General features: G+C 40.2%; 1 pseudogene; it reads left to right on the top strand.

Annotated features, from left to right (window-relative positions):
* Positions 1-873: 873 nt before the first annotated feature.
* Positions 874-992, top strand: LOC128689875 (5S ribosomal RNA; annotated as a pseudogene).
* Positions 993-13,557: the final 12,565 nt, after the last annotated feature.

Raw genomic sequence — 13,557 nt, forward strand, 5'->3', positions numbered from 1 at the left:
GAGTTACGAGAGAGGGTTGAGACTGGACAAGGACTGGTTGAGAGAGGTGTGGGAAGCTGCTGGGACGGGTTTGACGTGGGAGATGCAAACCTGTGGGGGCAGAGAATGCCTTGATTGGACACTGGCTGGATTCTAATGCCGTACTGACGAGAGTAGTGAGGAAAACACGCATTCTGAGAATGAGCTTATATCGCGACAACGTTCCGTTCTCTGTAAAGCTTAGTGAAGGCTTGATAAAACTCTAATGCAGAGCTTTAAATTTTTTGATAAAGCTCTACGCAGTGAAGCGTGGTCCCAGTAAAAGATTGTTCGGCAACGTGTGGATTTTAGACCAGGTTGTTACGTGTGGTGGAGGCGTTGTGAACATGCTAGTTATGGGGATAAACTGTGGTAGAGGGAGTACACAGCCTTAGAAAGAGAGGAGTAGCTTGGTGAGTGTTGTGTATCGCATCCTGAAGAAGGACCTAAAAAGGCATAAGCCACAGTGCTTTGCTTTCTTGGGTTACCTGGGTTAATAAACATATTTTAGGAAATATCTTAAATTTGCTTGTAACAGATGAAACAAATTGTAGATACATATCCAGATGCGTTCCTGCTAACTTCTTAGTTCCTGGGAATTTTATGCATCTATATCCTATGGTGCTGCTGTACATGGAATGCATGCGAGGTGCACAATAAGGGGCACGTAAGTACCCCTGTTGTAGAGGTCTGAGCAAAACTCAGACCTCTACAACACAGTTGTCATCAGAGATTTGTTAAGTTATACCATGAATTACGGAAAGATCCTGGACTTCACCTTACGAAACAGACAAAGCAAATGAGATAGTAATTATGGACAAGGTAGATTATAGTGGAAAAATGAACATGTTATTAGAAGACGGCCGTACCACGTTGAACACTCCGCTTCTCGTCCGATCAACGAAGTTAAGCAACGTTGGGTTTGGTTAGTACTTGGATGGGTGACTGCCTGGGAGCACCAAATGCTGTTGGCATAAATCTTTTAGGCTGGGGCCAGGAGCTGAGTCTCGACCCCTGCAACCACAATTAGGTGAGTACAGGAATACTTACGTGCCATATGCTGCATGGCGAAACGTTTCCTGAATAAAGATTCCCATATGCTGCATAAGTGTCTCAATCTTCAAACCTGGAGTTCCTGGGAAAGGAACTCCATTACGTCGCATGTAGAAGGTGTTCCGTAAGTCGTCTGGAACCATAGCGCATGGAACACCATCACTCCTAATGTCATTCAACGTGTACTTGTCGACCGGACATCTCGTTTACATTCGTGGATCAGTAATAATGGTGAGCATATTGAACACGGAATAAAAGGCTTTACTTTTGCCTTGTTTTCATTTATGCTCCCAGTGGTTCCAGACTTACGTCCGGGACACCATGTGTCTACGAGAGGAAAAGAGGAAAACAATGACGCGCCACTGGCTCCACAGAGACTGCTGCTGTATACATATATTCTCGAGTTGAAACTGCGTAGTGTGTCTTGCATCGTCCTCCCTCACAGTAAGGAGTACATATCAAGGACAGGAATTGATATTAAAGGGTACATTGGTACAAGGTTCTTGATATTAAGGAGTATATATTAAGGATAGTACTTGATATTAAGGAGTACATATCAAGGACAGACCTTGATATCAAGGAATATATAAATTACAGTCTTCCTTATCCTTGACGTCAAGGAGTACATATGGACAGCCCTTGGTATTGAGAAACACATATCAAGGACAGTCCTTGATATTAAAAAATACATATTAAGGTCAGTCCTTGATATTAAGAATACCAAGGATATCACTTTTATTACGTTTTAAGTTAAGTTAGGTTAATTTTGGTCAGGATGCATAGCGGATAAAAGGTTATATTTAACCCCGGAGAAGTAAACTTGCCGAAAGCCGTGCCGGTGCCTCCGGAAACGGGGTGTTGGGGTAGGAAGGTCAGCAACAGTGAAATATTGTGAACGTGTGTGTTGACTCGTGGTGGGAGGATGGTCTGCCTGCTGGAACCTAGATCCCCTCAAGGAAGGTTCCTTGATGTTGGTGAGGGGCTCTTGATTTAGGGAATTGGATCTGTGCTCCAGTTCCCCGAATTAAGCCTGAATGCCTTCCACATCCCCCCCCCCCAGGCGCTGTATAATCCTCTGGGTTTAGCGCTTCCCCCTTGATTATAATAATAATAATGGAACCTAGATCACTGGTACGAGTGACCACGCCTGGCGGAGTGAGCTGAGGGGATATTTGACGTAGTGAGCTGAGAGGATACCTGACGAAGTGAGCTGAGGGGTTTCTTGACGGAGTGACCTGAGGGGTATCCTTGACTGAGTGAGCTGAGAGGATACTTGACGGAGGTGTGGACTTGAAGGGGCATTGGTACCGTGTGATGTGGCTGGTCTCTCACACACACCACGTATCCACAGAGAGGTGTGTGTACTCACCTCTGTGGTTGCAGGGGTCAATTTTCAGCTCCTGGCCCCTCTTCTACGTTGATAAGGGGAATTACCGAGAGACCCCTGGCTGCCTTCAAGAGGGAATTGGACAGGTACCAAAAGTCAGTACCCGACCAGCTGGGCTGTGGTTCGTACGTTGGACAACGTGCGGCCAGCAGTAACAGCGTGGTTGATGCGGCCCTGAGCCACCTCGAGGCCTGGTCAAGGACTAAGCCGCGGGGCCGTTGACCCCCGGAACACCCTACAGGTAGGTTCACTCTCTTCCAGATCCAAGAGCTTTAATACTGTGTGTGTTTGTGTACTCACCTAATTGTGGTCGCAGGGGTCGATTCATAACTCATGGCCCTGTGTGTGTGTATGTTTGTCTGTCGGTTCTTGGGTGGATCAGGAAGCAGGTTCTTTGGTAGATCAGGAAGCAGGTTCTTGGGTGGATCAGGAGACAGGTTCTTGGGTGGATCAGGAGGCAGGTTCTTGGGTGGATCAGAAAGCAGGTTCTTGAGTGGATCAGGAAGCAGGTTCTTGGGTGGATCAGGAAGCAGGTGGATTAAAGGAACCCGGTTCTCTGTTGACGTTGGTCGAGAGCTTAGTAAGCTGACACCCAACCCTCACCGTGGTCTGGTAGTTATTGTGTTAGTGTCACTGTGGCCTGGTAGTTACTGTGTTAGTGTCACTGTGGTCTGGTAGTTAATGTGTTAGTGTCACTGTGGTCTGGTAGTTACTGTGGTAGTGTACTGCGGTCTGGTAGTTACTTTGTTAGTGTCACTGTGGTCTGGTAGTTACTGTGTTAGTGTCACTGGTCTCGTACTCACTGTGTTAGTGTCACTGTGGTCTGGTAGTTACTGTGTTAGTGTTACTGTGGTCTGGTAGTTACACAGTGTTAATGTCACTGTGGTCTGGTAGTTACTGTGTTAGTGTCACTGTGGTCTGGTAGTTACACAGTGTTAATGTCACTGTGGTCTGGTAGTTACTGTGTTAGTGTCACTGTGGTCTGGTAGTTACTGTGTTAGTGTCACTGTGGTCTGGTAGTTACACAGTGTTAATGTCACTGTGGTCTGGTAGTTACTGTATTAGTGTCACTGTGGTCTGGTAGTTACTGTGTTAGTGTCACTTTGGTCTGGTAGTTACTGTGTTAGTGTCACTGTGGTCTGGTAGTTACACAGTGTTAATGTCACTGTGGTCTGGTAGTTACACAGTGTTAATGTCACTGTGGTCTGGTAGTTACACAGTGTTAATGTCACTGTGGTCTGGTAGTTACAGTGTTGGTCAGCGAGAACTACCTCAGCTGGTAACAGGTTCAGTCATGGAGAACTGAAGTGTTACAACCTCTTGGGGAGAGCTGGAACATTTTTCTCCTGTTGAACTCTGTCACTCAGGTCCTGCTTGAACGTGTCCATTTTCCAACTAAACAAGAGAGCAAACACAGTGGCAGCGCAAAGACAACATTTTGCTTACTGAAGACTTGAAAAAAGCTCACCTGCTCTAAGTTAAGTCATATACAGACCCCCAAAAAATACACTTAAGCGACTTTGCTGTGTTTTTTCGTATGTTATTCTCGGTTTCTTGGTCTCATTTGATAGAATGAAAGATATATTGCAGAAATAGGGATGATTTTGAATGGTTTACAGACTAAAAAAAAACTTGAAATTGAGCTCAAATTAGTGGAAATGTTTGATTTTTGCTAATGTTCCAGAGTAAACAAATCGCGTCACGCGTCCAGTACACGTCAACTGGTGGGTCATATATATATATTTAATTAACAAGTCGGCCGTCTCCCACCGAGGCAGGGTGACCCAAAAAGAAAGAAAATTCCCAAAAAGAAAATACTTTCATCATCATTCAACACTTTCACCTCACTCACACATAATCACTGTTTTTGCAGAGGTGCTCAGAACACAACAGCTTAGAAGCATATACGTATAAAGATACACAACATATCCCTCCAAACTGTCAATATCCCGAACCCCTCCTTTAGAGTGCAGGCATTGTACTTCCCATTTCCAGGACTCAAGTCCGGCTATATAAAAATAACCGGTTTCCCTGAATCCCTTCACTAAATATTACCCTGCTCACACTCCAACAGATCGTCAGGTCCCAAATACCATTCGTCTCCATTCACTCCTATCGAACACGCTCACGCACGCCTGCTGGAAGTCCAAGTTCCTCGCCCAAAAAACCTCCCTTACCCCTTCCTTCCAACCTTTTCGAGGATGACCCCTACCCCGCCTTCCTTCCCATACAGATTTAAATGCTCTCCATGCCATTTTACTTTGATCCATTCTCTCTAAATGACCAAACCACCTCAACAACCCCTCTTCAGCCCTCTGACTAATACTTTTATTAACTCCACACCTTCTCCTAATTTCCACACTCCGAATTTTCTGCATAATATTTACACCACACATTGCCCTTAGACAGGACATCTCCACTGCCTCCAACCGCCTCCTCGCTGCTGCATTCACAACCCAAGCTTCACACCCATATAAGAGTGTTGGTACTACTATATTTTCATACATTCCCTTCTTTGCCTCCATAGATAATGTTTTTTGTCTCCACATATACCTCAATGCACCATTCATCTTTTTTCCCTCATCAATTCTATGATTAACCTCATCCTTCATAAATTCATCCGCCGACACGTCAACTCCCAAGTATCTGAAAACATTCACTTCTTCCATACTCCTCCTTCCCAATTTGATATTCAATTTTTCTTTATCTAAATCATTCGATACCCTCATCACCTTACTCTTTTCTATGTTCACTTTCAACTTTCTACCTTTACACACACTCCCAAACTCGTCCACTAACCTTTGCAATTTTTCTTTAGAATCTCCCATAAGCACAGTATCATCAGCAAAAAGCAACTGTGTCAATTCCCATTTTGTATTTGATTCCCCATAATTTAATCCCACCCCTCTCCCGAACACCCTAGCATTTACTTCTTTTACAACCCCATCTATAAATATATTAAACAACCATGGTGACATTACACATCCCTGTCTAAGACCTACTTTTACCGGGAAGTAGTCTCCCTCTCTTCTACACACCCTAACCTGAGCCTCACTATCCTCATAAAAACTTTTTTACAGCATTTAGTAACTTACCACCTATTCCATATACTTTCAACATCTGCCACATTGCTCCCCTATCCACTCTATCATATGCCTTTTCTAAATCCATAAATGCAATAAAAACTTCCCTACCTTTATCTAAATACTGTTCACATATATGCTTCAATGTAAACCCTTGATCTACACATCCCCTACCTACTCTAAAACCTCCTTGCTCATCCACAATCCTACATTCTGTCTTACCTCTAATTCTTTCAATTATAACCCTACCATACACTTTTCCTGGTATACTCAGTAAACTTATTCCTCTATAATTTTTACAATCTCTTTTGTCCCCCTTCCCTTTATATAAAGAGACTATACATGCTCTCCGCCAATCTCTAGGTACCTTCCCCTCTTTCATATATTTATTAAACAAAAATACCAACCACTCCAACACTATATCCCCCCCTGCTTTTAACATTTCTGTCATGATCCCGTCAGTTCCAGCTGCTTTACCCCCTTTCATTCTACGTAATGCCTCACGCACCTCCCCCACACTCACATCCTGTTCTTCTTCACTCCTAAAAGATGGTATACCTCCCTGTCCAGTGCATGAAATTACCGCCTCCCTTTCTTCGCCGACATTTAAAAGTTCCTCAAAATATTCTCACCATCGACCCAAAACCTCCCTCTCCCCATCTACTAACTCCCCTACTCTGTTTTTAACTGACAAATCCATTTGTTTCCTAGGCTTTCTTAACTTGTTTAACTCACTCCAATTTTTTTTCTTATTTTCATTAAAAATTTTTGACAGTGCCTCTCCCACTCTATCATCTGCTCTCCTTTTGCACTCTCTCACCACTCTCTTCACCTTTCTTTTACTCTCCATATACTCTACTCTTCTTATAACACTTCTGCTTTGTAAAAACCTCTCATAAGCTAACTTTTTCTCTTTTATCACAACCTTTACTTCATCATTCCACCAATCACTCCTCTTTCCACCTGCACCCACCCTCCTATAACCACATACTTCTGCCCCACATTCTAATACTGCATTTTTAAAACTATTCCAACCCTCTTCAACCCCCCACTACCCATACTTGCACCAGTCCACCTTTCTGCCAATAGTTGCTTATATCTCACCCGAACTTCATCCTCCCTTAGTTTATACACTTTCACGTCCCTCTTACTTGTTGTTGCCATTTTCCTCTTTTCCCATCTACCTCTTACTCTAACTGTAGCTACGACTAAATAATGATCCGATATGTCAGTTGCCCCTCTATAAACATGTACATCCTGGAGCCTACCCATCAACCTTTTATCCACCAATACATAATCTAACAAACTACTTTCATTACGTGCTATATCATACCTTGTATATTTATTTATCCTCTTCTTCATAAAATATATATTACTTATTACTAAACCTCTTTCTACACATAGCTCAATTAAAGGCTTCCCATTTACATTTACCCCTGGCACCCCAAATTTACCTACTACTCCCTCCACAACATTTTTGCCCACTTTAACATTGAAATCCCCAACCACCATTACTCTCACACTTGGTTCAAAACTCCCCACGCATTCACTCAACATTTCCCAAAATCTCTCTCTCTCCTCTACACTTCTCTCTTCTCCAGGTGCATATACGCTTACTATAACCCACTTTTCACATCCAACCTTTATTTTACTCCACATAATCCTTGAATTAATACATTTATAGTCCCTCTTTTCCTGCCATAACTTATCCTTAAATATTATTGCTACTCCTTCTTTAGCTCTAACTCTATTTGAAACCCCTGACCTAATCCCATTTATTCCTCTCCATTGAAACTCTCCCATCCCCTTCATCTTCTCATTCATAACATCCACAATCATCTCTTTCTTATCATTTGCACAACATCCACGCACATCCAGACTTCCCACTTTGACAATTTTCTTCTTCTTATTCTTTTTAGTAATTATTACAGGAAAAGGGGTTACTAGCCCATTGTTCCCGGCATTTTAGTTGACTTTTACAACACGCATGGCTTACGGAGGAAAGATTCTTATTCCACTTCCCCATGGATATAAAAGGAAAAGTAATAAGACCAAGAACTATTAAGATAAAATCAAAGAAAACTCAGATGAGTGTGTATAAATAAACGTGTACATTTATGTGTAGTGTGACCTAAGTGTAAGTAGAAGTAGCAAGACGTACCTGTAATCTTGCATGTGTATGAAACAGTCAAAAAACACCAGCAATCCTACCATCATGTAAAACAATTACAGGCTTCCGTTTTACACTCACTTGGCAGGACGGTATCCAGTGTTAATACCCGGGTGTTTCTTGCAAGACTTGACTTGCTGTGCTCTTGCACTACACAAATAACCCGCACATAGGAGAATGAAGCATACGACGACGTTTCGGTCCCACTGTTAACTAGTTACACAGAAGCACGAAGGGAAGAGAACCAGTATATATATATATATATATATATATATATATATATATATATATATATATATATATATATATATATATATATATATATATATATATACACGAGAGGGGGGCCGGGGCCAGGGGTGGTGGAACGAGAGGATGAAGTAGTATAATACCAGCCATGGTATTGTGCCTTTTTTTATTCTTTAACGGAGCAGTAGGCCGAGTGCAGTTCTCCACTACCAGTACCACTCACAACATACATTTCTCAGTTGTTTTTAATTTCTTCGTCACGAGTGTATATACAATGTGTGTAAATAGTATTCTCTGTATGACTGGATGAAGCTCAGTCCTGTGTCATGTCTTTATAAAAGTTGCTCTGCTTATAGTGTCTTGTATCGAGTACTACTACCTTACTCTCGAGTGTCATCATCTCACAGTGCCACTGCCAACCTGACAGCACCACTAACTTTCCTCTCAGGCGTTATTTGTCTTCAACTTAGTCATGGCATCTTACCTTGCATATTTTATTATATCACCATCCCTTGTATATCACCTTCCCTTGTATATTATATCACCTTCCCTCGTATATCATGTCACCTTCCCTCGTATATCATGTCACCTTCCCTCGTATATCATGTCACCTTCCCTCATATATCATGTCACCTTCCCTCGTATATCATGTCATCTTCCCTCGTATATCATGTCATCTTCCCTCGTATGTCACATGCCCTCGTAAAATATGTCACCCCTAGTATATCATGTCACCTTCCCTCATATATGATGTCACCTTCCCTCGTATATCATGTCACCTTCCCTCGTATATGTCACCTTCCCTCGTATATCATGTCACCTTCCCTCGTATATCATGTCACCTTCCCTCGTATAATATGTCACCTTCCCTTTGCATATTCAGTAAACTTGATTTTCAACTAGAAATTTCAATTTGTGGAAGAGGATGTGAAGGTGAAGCTGAAATATACAAGTATTATATATATATATATATATATATATATATATATATATATATATATATATATATATATATATATATATATATATATACATGTATGTATATACATATATATACATGTATGTATATATATATATATATATATATATATATATATATATATATATATATATATATATATATATACATGTATGTATATACATATATATACATGTATGTATATACATTATATATATATACATTATGTATGTATATACATTATATATATACATTATGTATGTATATACATTATATATATACATTATGTATATATATATATATATATATATATATATATATATATGTATTATATACATGTATGTATATATATATATATATATATATACATGTATATATATATATATATACATGTATATATATATACATGTATATATATATATATATATATATATATATATATATATACATACATGTATATATATATATATATATATATATATATATATATATATATATACATGTACATATATATATATATATATATATATATATATATATATATATATATATATATATATATATATATATATATATATATATATATATATATATATATATATATATATATATATATATATATATATACATGTATATATATATATATATATATATATATGTATATATATATATATATATATATATATATATATATATATATATATACATGTATATATATATATATATATATATATATATATATATATATATATATATATATATATATATATGTATATATATATATATATATACATGTATATATATATATATATATATATATATATATAATGTATATATATATATATACATTATATATATATAATGTATATATATATATACATTATATATATATATAATGTATATATATATATATATATATATATATATATATATATATATATATATATATATATATATATATATACATTATATATATATATAATGTATATATATATATATATATATATATATACATTATATATATATATATTACCTGGAGTTTACCTGGAGAGAGTTCCGGGGGTCAACGCCCCCGCGGCCCGGTCTGTGACCAGGCCTCCTGGTGGATCAGAGCCTGATCAACCAGGCTGTTGCTGCTGGCTGCACGCAAACCAACGTACGAGCCACAGCCCGGCTGATCAGGAACTGACTTTAGGTGCTTGTCCAGTGCCAGCTTGAAGACTGCCAGGGGTCTGTTGGTAATGCCCCTTATGTGTGCTGGGAGGCAGTTGAACAGTCTCGGGCCCCTGACACTTATTGTATGGTCTCTTAACGTGCTAGTGACACCCCTGCTTTTCATTGGGGGGATGATGCATCGTCTGCCAAGTCTTTTGCTTTCGTAGTGAGTGATTTTCGTGTGCAAGTTCGGTACTAGTCCCTCTAGGATTTTCCAGGTGTATATAATCATGTATCTCTCCCTCCTGCGTTCCAGGGGAATACAGGTTTAGGAACCTCAAGCGCTCTCAATAATTGAGGTGTTTTATCTCCGTTATGCGCGCCGTGAAAGTTCTCTGTACATTTTCTAGGTCGGCAATTTCACCTGCCTTGAAAGGTGCTGTTAGTGTGCAGCAATATTCCAGCCTAGATAGAACAAGTGACCTGAAGAGTGTCATCATGGGCTTGGCCTCCCTAGTTTTGAAGGTTCTCATTATCCATCCTGTCATTTTTCTAGCAGATGCGATTGATACAATGTTATGGTCCTTGAAGGTGAGATCCTCCGACAGGATCACTCCCAGGTCTTTGACGTTGGTGTTTCGCTCTATTTTGTGGCCAGAATTTGTTTTGTACTCTGATGAAGATTTAATTTCCTCATGTTTACCATATCTGAGTAATTGAAATTTCTCATCGTTGAACTTCATATTGTTTTCTGCAGCCCACTGAAAGATTTGGTTGATGTCCGCCTGGAGCTTTGCAGTGTCTGCAATGGAAGACACTGTCATGCAGATTCGGGTGTCATCTGCAAAGGAAGACACGGTGCTGTGGCTGACATCCTTGTCTATGTCGGATATGAGGATGAGGAACAAGATGGGAGCGAGTACTGTGCCTTGTGGAACAGAGCTTTTCACCGTAGCTGCCTCGGACTTTACTCTGTTGACGACTACTCTCTGTGTTCTGTTAGTGAGGAAATTATAGATCCATCGACCGACTTTTCCTGTTATTCCTTTAGCACGCATTTTGTGCGCTATTACGCCATGGTCACACTTGTCGAAGGCTTTTGCAAAGTCTGTATATATTACATCTGCATTCTTTTTGTCTTCTAGTGCATTTAGGACCTTGTCGTAGTGATCCAGTAGTTGAGACAGACAGGAGCGACCTGTTCTAAACCCATGTTGCCCTGGGTTGTGTAACTGATGGGTTTCTAGATGGGTGGTGATCTTGCTTCTTAGGACCCTTTCAAAGATTTTTATGATATGGGATGTTAGTGCTATTGGTCTGTAGTTCTTTGCTGTTGCTTTACTGCCCCCTTTGTGGAGTGGGGCTATGTCTGTTGTTTTTAGTAACTGTGGGACGACCCCCGTGTCCATGCTCCCTCTCCATAGGATGGAAAAGGCTCGTGATAGGGGCTTCTTGCAGTTCTTGATGAACACAGAGTTCCATGAGTCTGGCCCTGGGGCAGAGTGCATGGGCATGTCATTTATCGCCTGTTCGAAGTCATTTGGCGTCAGGATAACATCGGATAGGCTTGTGTTAATCAAATTTTGTGGCTCTCTCATAAAAAATTCATTTTGATCTTCGACTCTCAGTCTGGTTAGCGGCTTGCTAAAAACTGAGTCATATTGGGACTTGAGTAGCTCACTCATTTCCTTGCTGTCATCTGTGTAGGACCCATCTTGTTTAAGTAGGGGCCCAATACTGGACGTTGTTCTCGATTTTGATTTGGCATAGGAGAAGAAATACTTTGGGTTTCTTTCGATTTCATTTATGGTTTTTAGTTCTTCCCGCATTCTGACCCCCTAAAGGATTTTTTTTTTAGCTTAAGTTCGATGCTTCCCATTTCTCTGACCAGTGCCCCCTACGCATTTCGGGATATATTGACCTCTTTTAGCTCCCTCTGTTATTTTTTTTCCGTCGCCTGAAAAGGGGAGCGCCTGTCTCTTTCTATTTTACATTTTATTTCCTTTTTCTTAGAGGAAAAAGGGTTTTGTGCATACATCGAGTGCCACTGAGAACCTGTTCTAGGATGGGGTCTGTGTTGCTTAGTATATTTTCCCCGTTTATATGGGTTGGGATTTTGGTTTTTTGGTCCCACTTTTTTTTTGTTATTGAAGTTGAAGGTGAATGCTCCAGTGACTAACCCTCATTATGTCTCGGGGGCCTCCGCATACATGACTGAACCTCAAATGTTGTGATCTGGATATTTTTTTTTGATATGGTGACATTTCATCAGATCATCATTGTTAGGGGAAGATGAGGTCTAGTGTATTCTCCAGTCTAGTAGGCTCTATTATTTGCGGGTTTTAAAAATTAAATTTTTGTGAAAATTTAAAAGGCTCTGGGGAGTGAGTTTTTCATCAGAGCTCCTTTGGTGTTATTACGGCAAAAATATTATTTGCTATATTCCTCCTTTTTAGGTGCCTTAAGTTGAAACCCCCCAGGAGCAAGATGTTTGCAGGTTTTTAGAAGATTTTCCAGACAGTGGTTAATTTTAAATAGTTTTGTTCCTGGAATTGGGGATGTTGCATCCGGGGGGCTTGTAGACTACCACAATGACTGGGTTTTTGTTCTCGCCCTTTTTTCCCGCTAAAACTTCCACTACATCATTTGAGGCATTTAGCAGTTCTGTGCAAACAAGTGACTTTTGCAATGAAAGGGGCCAACCCTTCCTTTTTTTCCCCTGTTCCCCTTTTGTCACATCTTTTATAGGTTGAAACCCTTTGGGATCCATTTTTTTCCTGTTGCCCAAAGGGACCCTTTTATGGGGTTCCAGTGAAAGCCGCGAACTTTTTCCTTGGTTTCTGAAAGCCCACGGATGAAAGGTATTTTGTTGGGGCTGGGGGTTTTTTGAAGGTTTTTTGGAGGCCCTGGGACTTTTTTTCCGGCATTGGATCTGATCTGTTGGTTTGGAGTGGAGGCCATCGACTGTGGTTCCATTCCAGGAATGACTGTTTTGGGTGTACGATTTCCCGCCTTTTCCCTGCCTTTTTTTTCCTTTCCTGGAAATTAAAAACCCCCCCCTTTTGGGAGTGGCTGTGGTCCCCAGGCCCCCAATGGCCTGGATTTTTGTATCTTTTGCCCCCTTTAGATGGTATGCCTGGCAATTTGCTAACCCCGTTTTTTCGTTTTACTGAAGAGGCAAACAGTTCAGAAAAAATTTTTCGGGAAAGGGGAGTTTGCATTTTCCTGTTGTCAATGGGCATGGCATTTTCTGGGGTGGTCATAGTTGCACGTCCCATCTGTTTTTCCGGGATTTAATGGGCAGATCCCGGGGCATAGAAATTGTGCACAGGTTTTTGGTTTTCCCGTTTGCCGGGGTTTCTGTGACTGTATTCCTGTTTGCATGTTTCTGCCCTTTCTTTTATCCTCCCTAGCCCCAAAAAAGGGAGCTCCCACCATTTTTTTTTTGGAATATATCCTCACTATTGCTAGTGGAGCCCTTGTT

The sequence above is a fragment of the Cherax quadricarinatus genome, chromosome 22, assembly GCF_038502225.1.
Source record: "Cherax quadricarinatus isolate ZL_2023a chromosome 22, ASM3850222v1, whole genome shotgun sequence".
NCBI classification, from domain to species: domain Eukaryota; kingdom Metazoa; phylum Arthropoda; class Malacostraca; order Decapoda; family Parastacidae; genus Cherax; species Cherax quadricarinatus.